The sequence below is a fragment of the Coenobita brevimanus genome, chromosome 8 (genome assembly GCF_032717465.1).
Source record: "Coenobita brevimanus isolate Jiangsu-jjx chromosome 8, ASM3271746v2, whole genome shotgun sequence".
Lineage (NCBI taxonomy): Eukaryota > Metazoa > Arthropoda > Malacostraca > Decapoda > Coenobitidae > Coenobita > Coenobita brevimanus.
Genome location: NC_136961.1, coordinates 46949619 through 46959482, shown reverse-complemented (window position 1 = coordinate 46959482; position 9864 = coordinate 46949619). Strand labels below are relative to the sequence as shown.

Here is a 9864-nt window from a genome sequence, read left to right as displayed (position 1 = left end):
CTGCGGCCTGAAACTGCCCTCCACCATCCATCCACTGTCAGGGAAATGAGAGGGAAATAAATGACCTTCATAAACGAGCAGCTCCACCGGCCGATCATATCAGTGCCACCACTTGAAGGCGAACCTCTTCAGCACCAGAACGAGGTGGAAAGATGGAGTTTAAGTGGGAGTACTTGAAGGAGGGCGGCTTAGAATGGCGGGCAGGAAAATTGATAATTATTTCATATGACGGAACAGGGATAGGCTCCTTCCATAATTTGAATACTAGGTCGTGATCCATCCACAGCACTTTTTCGTGATTAGCATAGTTTCTAGTATTAATATGTTGTTGTAACGGCGTTCAAGATGGAGGGATGGCAATTTTAGGCCAAGGTAAAGCGAAGAGAGTATAGTCAAGCGAATCCTCCAATCTGAGAACATTGACCACCAACTGAGCTGATAGGAGTTAGGGATTTTTGTCAGGAAAGAACGAACGCATTACGGTTAAGACTGATGGGGATTTTGGTGAAGGTAAACTATGGGGTTGTGTGAATGTAGAAAGTAAAGATTATGTAGGGATGCTTCTACTTCCGTGTGTGTGTGTGTGAGTGCAACGTATGTGTGAGTGTATGTGTGTGTGTGTGTATATTTAGTTCTCGGGACGGAGTGGCACATGACTAGAATGTTCCACCACCACAACGTCTCTCTCCCTCTACACTCTAATCTCCACCTTAGGTCTTGTTATCTCCTCTTAGTTCTTATTATCTCCTCTTAGTTCTTATTATCTCCTCTTAGTTCATCTTTAGCTGATTTCTTAGTATCTCTTCTTAGTTCATTGGTTCTAATCCGTACACTTGTTTCATCCCTTGCTGAACCACGTATTTATTTTGCTCTCTCTCTCTCTCTCTCTCTCTCTCTCTCTCTCTCTCTCTCTCTCTTCAGTTCATGTCCGATATCTTTTAGTTTGTTATTCATCTTTTGTTATAACCCAGTACTATTCACTGTCCCGAAAATTGCCAACAGTTGATTAAGTTATGATTGAAAGAAGTATGGATCATTTTGAAAAGATGTAGAACAGTACCATTGTCTTTTTGACATTGTAAGCGCGTGGTATAAGCTGCAAAGGGACGGAAATCTGGACCAGGTTAAGGTGAAAGGAGTACAGGCCTAGTTCATAATTATTTGTAACTCATAGGCACCATTATCAGTTTAGATTATCTTTAACCAATACCCTGTGATTAGACTATCTCCACCGACCCTGATCTACTTTTATGATCTCAGTCGTTTATTTTGATATTTCCCATTACCACTTCACCTCGATGATGTTTCGTGGTCTACTCTTGCTGCCACTAAACGATTTTATTCAGCTTTGAAAGGGGAAAAAACTTATTGGAGGGGTTAGCCACAGCCTTCCTTTATCTTCCTTCATCTTTTCCTTGTCATACGTCTGTACCAAATTGTAAACACTTGTCTGGGGATAGCAAGTCTAATTAAATACGTCATAAAAGTGAAGAGGTTAAGAATTGTACCTGTTGACTTGTAGTAATGTTGATTTGTTATTATTACAGGTATTATTATATTTATTTTATTACGGTATTTTTCAACTAAGGGTGTTTAACTCATTGGAGACGACGACAATTGCCTGTTTTGTTTATTTTCTGCTGTTCTTGCGGTATCTTTTAGTTTGCATGCATTTTCTTATCTCAATGACATAATTCACTAAGTTAATTGGTAGTAATATCCAACACGGTTTTAACAATAGTGTCGCCCTCCAGACTCAACCCCCCCCCCTTTTTTTAACATTTAGAGAGAGAGAGAGAGAGAATGGCAAAAAGCTAGTTATGGTGGCATCTAGATTCATCGGAACGTGAATCTGCTGGAGTTTAGGCTGAAGTTGCCCCTTTCCTGCAGGTCACAATCCTTTGGTGGTTAGGAAATTAGGAACGTTTGTATTAAGGCCGTGAAGCTGCCTGTTTTTTTTGTGGGTGCCACCATGTGAAGGCGCATCAAAAGAATTTATATATACGGGTATATATATAAATGTATATATCCCATTTGATCCCAGAGTTACTGGGGGAGGCATTGCACTGGGAGGGTACCGTACTAAGCGTACCGCCCTCCGCCTATCGGCTCATAGTCGCGAAGCTCATAGGCCCCTACCCGGGGGTTCCCTGCTTTATTAAGATTTGAAAATTCCCAGTTCTGTCCAGTACTGTGGACACTGGGGTCCAATGGTATATAAAACATTCAAGAAGCTTTTCATGTGATGCCCCTAAAGCAAAACCGTGTTCTTTCTGTAAATGAACCTTGCAGATTCTCTCTCTCTCTCTCTCTCTCTCTCTCTCTCTCTCTCTCTCTCTCTCTCTCTCTCTCTCAAATTGCCATCTCCGTCTTCAATCCTTCTCAGCTGGAACAAAATACAAGAATATGTTTCAAGTCACGAAGAAGTGCTATGGAAAGGATGTAGAGCCGTCATATTGTCATTTTCCGTCATTGAACATCTTGATATAAGCTACCAAAGAACGAAAGGGAGCCAGGTTAGGTGCAAATAGTATACTGTAGCCAACCTTCGTATTGTCCTCCTAGTTGACTCCTACCACTAGTTATCATCATACCTGTCTGTTGTTTATGTACCGTGCTTTTAATACCGAGGTAGTTTGCGTTAATAATTACTCCCTCTTTACAGTGCCATGTACCGAACAGAATAAATTTATAAGGAGATGCTAGGGAGTCAAGGCTGCGAGATGACGCCCTTTTTATTTTTCATAATAGTAGTGTATGTACGGTCTTGATAGCCTGTATTAATCGCGTTACATTTTCCTGTGGCAGTGAAAATTTAATATCCTTATAACTTGCATGAAATTATTTAGAACCGAATGTGCCGTGTAGAATTTATGCGTATGTCTGTCTCCTGCTATGCGTGATTCTTATTGTACGTTGCTGCTTTTAACTTCACCTCAAATTATTACTCTGATAGCTACAGTAAAGCTTTATCTTTTCCGTACTGATTAACTGGAAGAGTTCGTGATGAAGATATTAGCCTGTAGCTACCTTCTTGGCAGTATAACTAACACTCTGGGATACTCACTCGCTGATGAGTAGGTATTGGTACTTGGAGTTGTTTGAATCGTTAAGTTTTCTGTTAAACCTTTACAACCGTCTGATTGCAGTAGGATTTCTTTAAGCTGAACAAAGCCGTCTGATGTTACTAAAGTTCATCATCATGATGTTATTAAAGTTATCATGGTCATCATCATCATGTTATTGAAGTTATCATCATCATCATCATCACCATCATCATCACGACCACCAGCTCCACCACAATTATCATCATCATGTTATTAAAGTTATCATCATCATACCAATAACTCTTAATTCACTGTAAGGACAACAGTCGGTACAATATCCATCCACCTTGTTTCCCACCTTCCCTTCCCTTCCCTTCCCTTCCTACCGTCCTCGTCGTCCCTCTCCCTGTCTCTTCGCTCCTTCCGCTCCTTCTTCCCTCCCCGTCCTTCCTTCTTCCTTCCCCCATCCTTCCTCTACGCTTTCTAACCTTCCCGTCATTTCCTTTAGTTCTGCTTGTTTAGTGTTTTACTGACTTCCTTTTTTTTGTTTGTTTGTTTGTAGGTGGTTACTTATCCTTACAGTTTATTTTCTCTTCATTTCCTCCTCTCTTTCTCCCTGTCTTTCTTTCCTCTTACTCTGCCTCATGTTGTTCCTCTCACTTCCTCTTCCTCTCATCCCCCAAATCTTCTTTCTTCCTCTCTTCTCTTCCTCTTTTTGTCATCCATATCTCCCCTTCCATCTCTTCTTTCCCTTTCTTCCTCCCTTGGAACCTTCCTTCCCCTTCCCCTCCTCCCTTCATGTATTTCCCCTTCCCCACCTTCCTTTCATCCTTCCCCCTTTTCCCCACCCTTCTCATCCTTCTCCCTCCCGTCCTTCCCCTTCCCCTTCCCCACCATCCTTTCCATCTTTCCCCTTTCCCTTCTCCTCCTCCCTTCTCAACTCCCTTCCCGTCCTTCCCCTCCCCCACCTTCCTTCCCCTCCCCCACCTTCCTTCCCCTCCCCCACCTTCCTTCCCATCCTTCCCCTTCCCTGCCTCCCTTCTTGTCTTTTCCTTCCCCACCATGTATCCCATCCTTACCCTTTTCCCCCCTTCTCTTCCCATCCCTTCACCTCCTTACCTTTTTCCCCTCCTTCCTTCTCGTTCTTCCCCTTCCCTACCTTCCTTCCCATGCTTCCTCTTCCCCTCCTTCCTCTACGCTTTCTAACCTCCTTCCATCTAACCATGACGCAGTGCTTTTTACATTAGATATTAATACACTCCGACATTCCACCATTTTCTTATGCACTTCCTGTTCCCCATTTATTTACCTTCTCGTCTCTCTCTCTCTCTCTCTCTCTCTCTCTCTCTCTCTCTCTCTCTCTCACACACACACACACACACACACACACACACACACGCACACACGCGCACACACACACGCGCGCACACACACACACACACACACACACACACACACACACACACACACACCTTTCCTTATCTTCTTTTCCGTTGTCTTTTTTCTGTTGTTTTCCTCCCTAATCTTTTGTGCCCTTAGTAGTGTCTGTCTGTTTATCTGTCTGTCTGTCCGTCTCTGTCAGTACCACAGCTCGCTCGAGTTTCAAGCAGAGAATGAGAAACAGTGAAGCGTAGCCAGTAGTAAATGTTGGAGAGAGAGAGAAACTGGAATCATCCCTTCTTTGTATTGGTGTATGTTGATGGTGGTTAAAAACTGAATTCCGGTACCTTGGTTAACGCTTCTTGTTTAGGTGTGCAAAATGCTAGACAAACGGAGAGGTGTAGGTAAAATGGAGGTATAAGCACGCATTATACTCACTTCACTACGATGAGGATGGTGATCAAAAACAGCCGTTGCTTGATACAGGAAAACTGTGAATGCCTGATGATGATGATGATTAGGCTTGTTGATTATGTAATTTTGTTGTTGATAATGGTGATACATGGCGCTTTGGTATTATGATGAAAAACTAACTGCGGTACTGTACTTTAGTGTTTAGTATTCATGTGAGAAATGCGAGAGGATAGGCTTGGCTAGGAGAGGTGTGGTAAGGTGATAGGGGCTGCATAAACACTCACACTCTTATCTCACCTCTAACGCTCTCTCTTTTGCCCAGTTCCTGCTTCTCGTTGACGCTTTTTAGTGGCCTTCTCGTTGACGCATTTTAGTGGCCTCATGGAAACATTTTAGCGGCCCTCTCATTGATGCATTTAAGTGGTCTTCTCGTCGATGCATTTTAGCGGAGTTTGACGCCTTCACGTGATGACACCGATATAACAGGGTGATCATGGAACTGCCTGGTTAGTCAGTCGTTCCACAGGCCCTCTCTGTCCCTAGAAAGGAGGATGGTGCACTGCTAATAAGCAGTATTGGCCTGCAGTTCACCAGGTTCATGTTCAGATGAGCCTGGGGTTACTACTACTACTACTAACTACCACCACCACCACCACTACTACTACTACTATTACTACTCTGCCACTACTACTACTGGCATAGTTTTGTTACCGTAGCTATTTCTAGACATTTTACTCGACTTAAGAAAGGCCTCTCACTGAAGGGGTTAACGAAGGTATATATAGTAGAGGGGGTACTAAGGCTTGAAGGAATAATTTTAAGAGATTATGCCTGGGCTTTTATCATTACGGACCCGATTCTCACTTGTTAAGGAGCTGCAGGTATTAATGGCCATGTGGGTGACTTAAAAGGGTAACCATTATTGCCTTATCACGTCATCGGTAAGTGAAGCTCCATTGCGGTTGAGATACGGACCCATTTTGATACAGAATTTATATATATATATATATATATATATATATATATATATATATATATATATATATATATATATACACGAAATTAGGCCAATGATCACCTGAAACTGCGTAAGGTAGTTAAATGGTAGCGCGCGCGCGGACACACACGCACACACACACACACACACACACACACACACACACACACACACACACACACACACACACACAGTTTCATTACGGTGAGCAAACAGGATCCCAATGGACTTTATGATGTAGACCCGTAACTTCATCAATTGATATACCACAAAAGAGTAACATAAAGAAGTAAAAAGTAAATTGATGTACCTCAGGGAACGGACTCATTAATCTGTGTCCAGAAACCGGGTAATATCCTTGGCATGTTTGGCACAGTATCATAGCATGCCTTCGTTCAGGGACATTTCTATATACTGTACAACCCAGAACCAGCCTTGCGAGTCAAATGAAAATCCCACGAACAGTAAGGCTTGGTAGATACGAGGACTTTCTCTCCCGTGTACAAAAATATTCATGGTCTTGTTTTTTTTCCTTTACGTTTTCCTTATGGTATTGTACGAAAATTTGGCCGTTTTACGATATTTCTTTCAAAGTACCGTGCGGAAATTTGAGTTTGTGATGATTTTGCCTTAAGAGTGTGGTGCGAAAGTAGAATTTTGCAATTTCATTTCAAAGTATGGTGGGAAATTTCAAGAGGTTCGTTATAATTCTTCCTCAAAAATGTGGTACAAAAGTTTAAGAGTTTATGTGATAATTTTGCCTCCAAAGTACGGTACAAAAGTTTAAGAGTTTTTGATAATTTTCCTTTCAAAATATGGTCTGAAAATATAGTCTTGTGATTATTTCCCCTCAAAGTTGCCTACGGTAGGAAAGTTTAAGAGTTTCTTTGATAATTTTCCCTTGAAAGTAGCCTACAATATGAAGAGGTATATGATTTTGTTATTATTTTCCCTTCAAACTATATATGGTGTGAAAATATAGAGTCTCGCCATTATTTTTCCAAAGATACGGTAATTTTCCGATAATTTTCCCTACCGCTGCGTTACAGAATTTAGAAAACGTGAAAAACCAACCCTGAAAGTCACATAAAAATCCTAGAAAATAATCAGACCTTTGTTCGATAATTTATCTGCCGGAGTACAAGGGTTTGTGTAGGTATTTAGGGCAGGGGTATCTGGGTACGGAGGAAAATGTTAGCTGACTTTTCTACCTGTTTATGTTAAATCTCTCTCTCTCTCTCTCTCTCTCTCTCTCTCTCTCTCTCTCTCTCTGTATTGGCCTTGGCGATATTAATGCACAAACCTGTTGCCGACACACACACACACACACACACACACACACACACACACACACACACACACACACACCAGGAACACTATTAACCCACCTTCAGTCCGAGTTCATAATTTTCATATGCTAACGCCAGACGATTTTATGCAACTTCGATTTATTTATTTATTTATTTATTTTTTTTTTCGAATTGGAGGGGTTAAATACAGAGTCCATTAGCTAAGCCCTTTTATGACGTCCTTTTTCAGGTTGAATAAAATCGCGTGCTATAGTGCGTTTACGCCAAACTGACAAAACCCCAGTCCCTTTCAGCTAGGTTGGTGGCCAAGTGCAGTCAGATTATAGGCTGAATTTGACCTGTAACCAAGGAGACTCATTCCTGCCCCGCAACTAGGGCTCATAAAATTTCATGAAACCACGTCAGAGAGAGAGAGATAGTAGAAGTAGTAGTAGTAGACTAGCCTAAGCCCAGCATAAAAATACTCCACTGGATTGAAGAAGTTAGCCCCATGAGATTACGACCCAAGGATCATAATTTAAGACCTGTCCTGGGCAAAGAGCGACAGATTTACGATGTATTCCTTGTAACCGTGATTTGGCGAGAGAGAGAGAGAGAGAGAGGTGGGGGGGGGGACTATACACTTCCCTTATCACGTATCTCCTGCCAAAGCCACTTACAGTTACCACAGGGATTTGATCTTAAGTTTGTTTATGAATCCTGGGACCGTATTTGTATTCTAAGTTGGCAATATTTGGAGCCGTATTCTTGTTTAGTAAGAGGACTCCCTAGCACCTCTTCCTCAACTGTTTATTTTTGAATCTGGCTGATTAGTATCATTATGCACTTTATCTATGCAGAGTATGGCGATATTAGAATGATTTAAGCAACACAAAAGATGATAGTAATAGGTTTAATGTGCAGAATAAATCGCTTTGGAAGAGGTGTCAGGGAACTTCCATAGCCGACGAGAATGAGGTTCTAAGACTGCCTGCCTAGGCCTATACTCTTGTCCTCACACAGCTGCCAGGCACCTAACAACCAAATTATACATTAAAATGGCAAAATATTAAAAGTAAAATAAATGAATATATACGGGTATATAGATATATGTTTATAATACTTTGTTGAGATTTGTTTATCTTAAAAATTGGTTAGGCTATATGGTAGTTCTTTCACCTTAATTTGATCCAGATTTTCATCGTTTTGGATCGAGCTTCACAAAGCTCAGTGGCAAAATAAATGCTACGGGTCTCCATCCTTTTCCATAGCACTTCTTCATGACTAGCAGTATATTAAGTGTCACATGCGATACCTCAGCATTCGAAATAGAGATGGCAATTTAAGGCCAAGTTAGATTAAAGAAAAAAAGGGTAGGATCTTTTATCAGTGACAGTTTTAGGCCAAGTTAGAGTAAAAGGAGTGTAGGAACCATTATTAGTACGACGATCTGCCCTGGCTAGGTGGTGAGCTCCCACTATGTTCTGTCGAAGTGTTTGATAACCCAGGCTGTTGTTGGCGTTGTCAGCACCTGCCAGCGTCGAGTCAGCGCCTGCACCCCCCTTCTGTGTGTGTGTGTGTGTGTGTGTGTGTGTGTGTTTCAGTTTTCCACGATGGCGGCGATTGTTTTGGGTTTGCGAGCGCTGGATAAAAGATACAGGATCAGGAGGTTCGTAGCGCATCGTCGTTGTTAGTTGCACATTACACCACATAATCCTCTTTTCAGTGTTATTTATCATCATCATCGTCTTGTAACTGAGCCAGAAGTATTTTTCGCGGAGAAGCTGTGAACGGAATGGTATTGTCTTGGTGCCAGGGTTATCTGAAGCGGGTCCCAACAATCCACCATCCTCCTTTCGGGGAATAGGTAGGGAGTTGAGGATCGTTGTGTGAGTGGGCAGCGGAGCCGTCTGGTTATATTTGTGGCACCACATGAAGGCGACCAGGTAGCGAGAGGAAATAATAAAAGGGTAGCCGAGGGAGTCACGGTAGGAGGTAAAGCAGTTACCTAATTCAAGACGACGAGATGTTTATTCCTTAGGCTACCGCATGCTTTTTCCTTTGATCTTTTTGTGTGTGAGATGATGTACGAGGCTGTGGGTAAGCAGGTTCTGTTGGGTACCTTGGCAGTGATGGATGAACCTGACACAAGACCCTGCTGACGTGTGTGGCGAGCGATCAGTAATACCCGTGTAATTAAACCCTTCACTCCCTAGATTCTCTCTCTCTCTCTCTCTCTCTCTCTCTCTCTCTCTCTCTCTCTCTCTCTCTCTCTCTCTCTCTCTTGCTTGCTTGACGATATTATTTAGTTTTGGGGAGTCCTTGTATGTGGCCTCAGACAAATGTAAATATTAACCCGATGGACTGCAAGCTAAAAGTCCAATATTCTCCTTTTGAGGGATAGGGTAGGAGTTGAGGGACATCTGTACAACCAGGCAGCTGAATCACCAAGTTATATCGGTGCCACCACGTGAAGGCGTTTCCTCAAGCAGCGCCTCTTGCAGTAAAGGGATTATTAAAGTCTGAATTTATCCCTTCCAGCTCAAATAACCTTCAGTATAATGATAATCGCCTGGAAGTAGCAAGAATCAGTTAATATACGTCATCGGAGTGAAGTGGTTACGTGGCGCCATTTTCGCGTCTGTTTACATGTCCTCGTTTTTTGTTTCCCATGGCATCGGGTGAGACTTATTTATTTTGTCTATTTTGTTGTCCTTATTAGTTTGTGTGTGTGTGT

The 9864-nt window shown here is 42.1% G+C and overlaps 1 protein-coding gene across 1 annotated transcript in view; it reads left to right on the top strand.

Annotated features, from left to right (window-relative positions):
- The window catches only part of LOC145405818 (uncharacterized), a 53060-nt gene that overhangs the window by 979 nt on the left and 42217 nt on the right, over positions 1-9864 (top strand). The gene's annotated exons all lie outside the window — the stretch shown is intronic.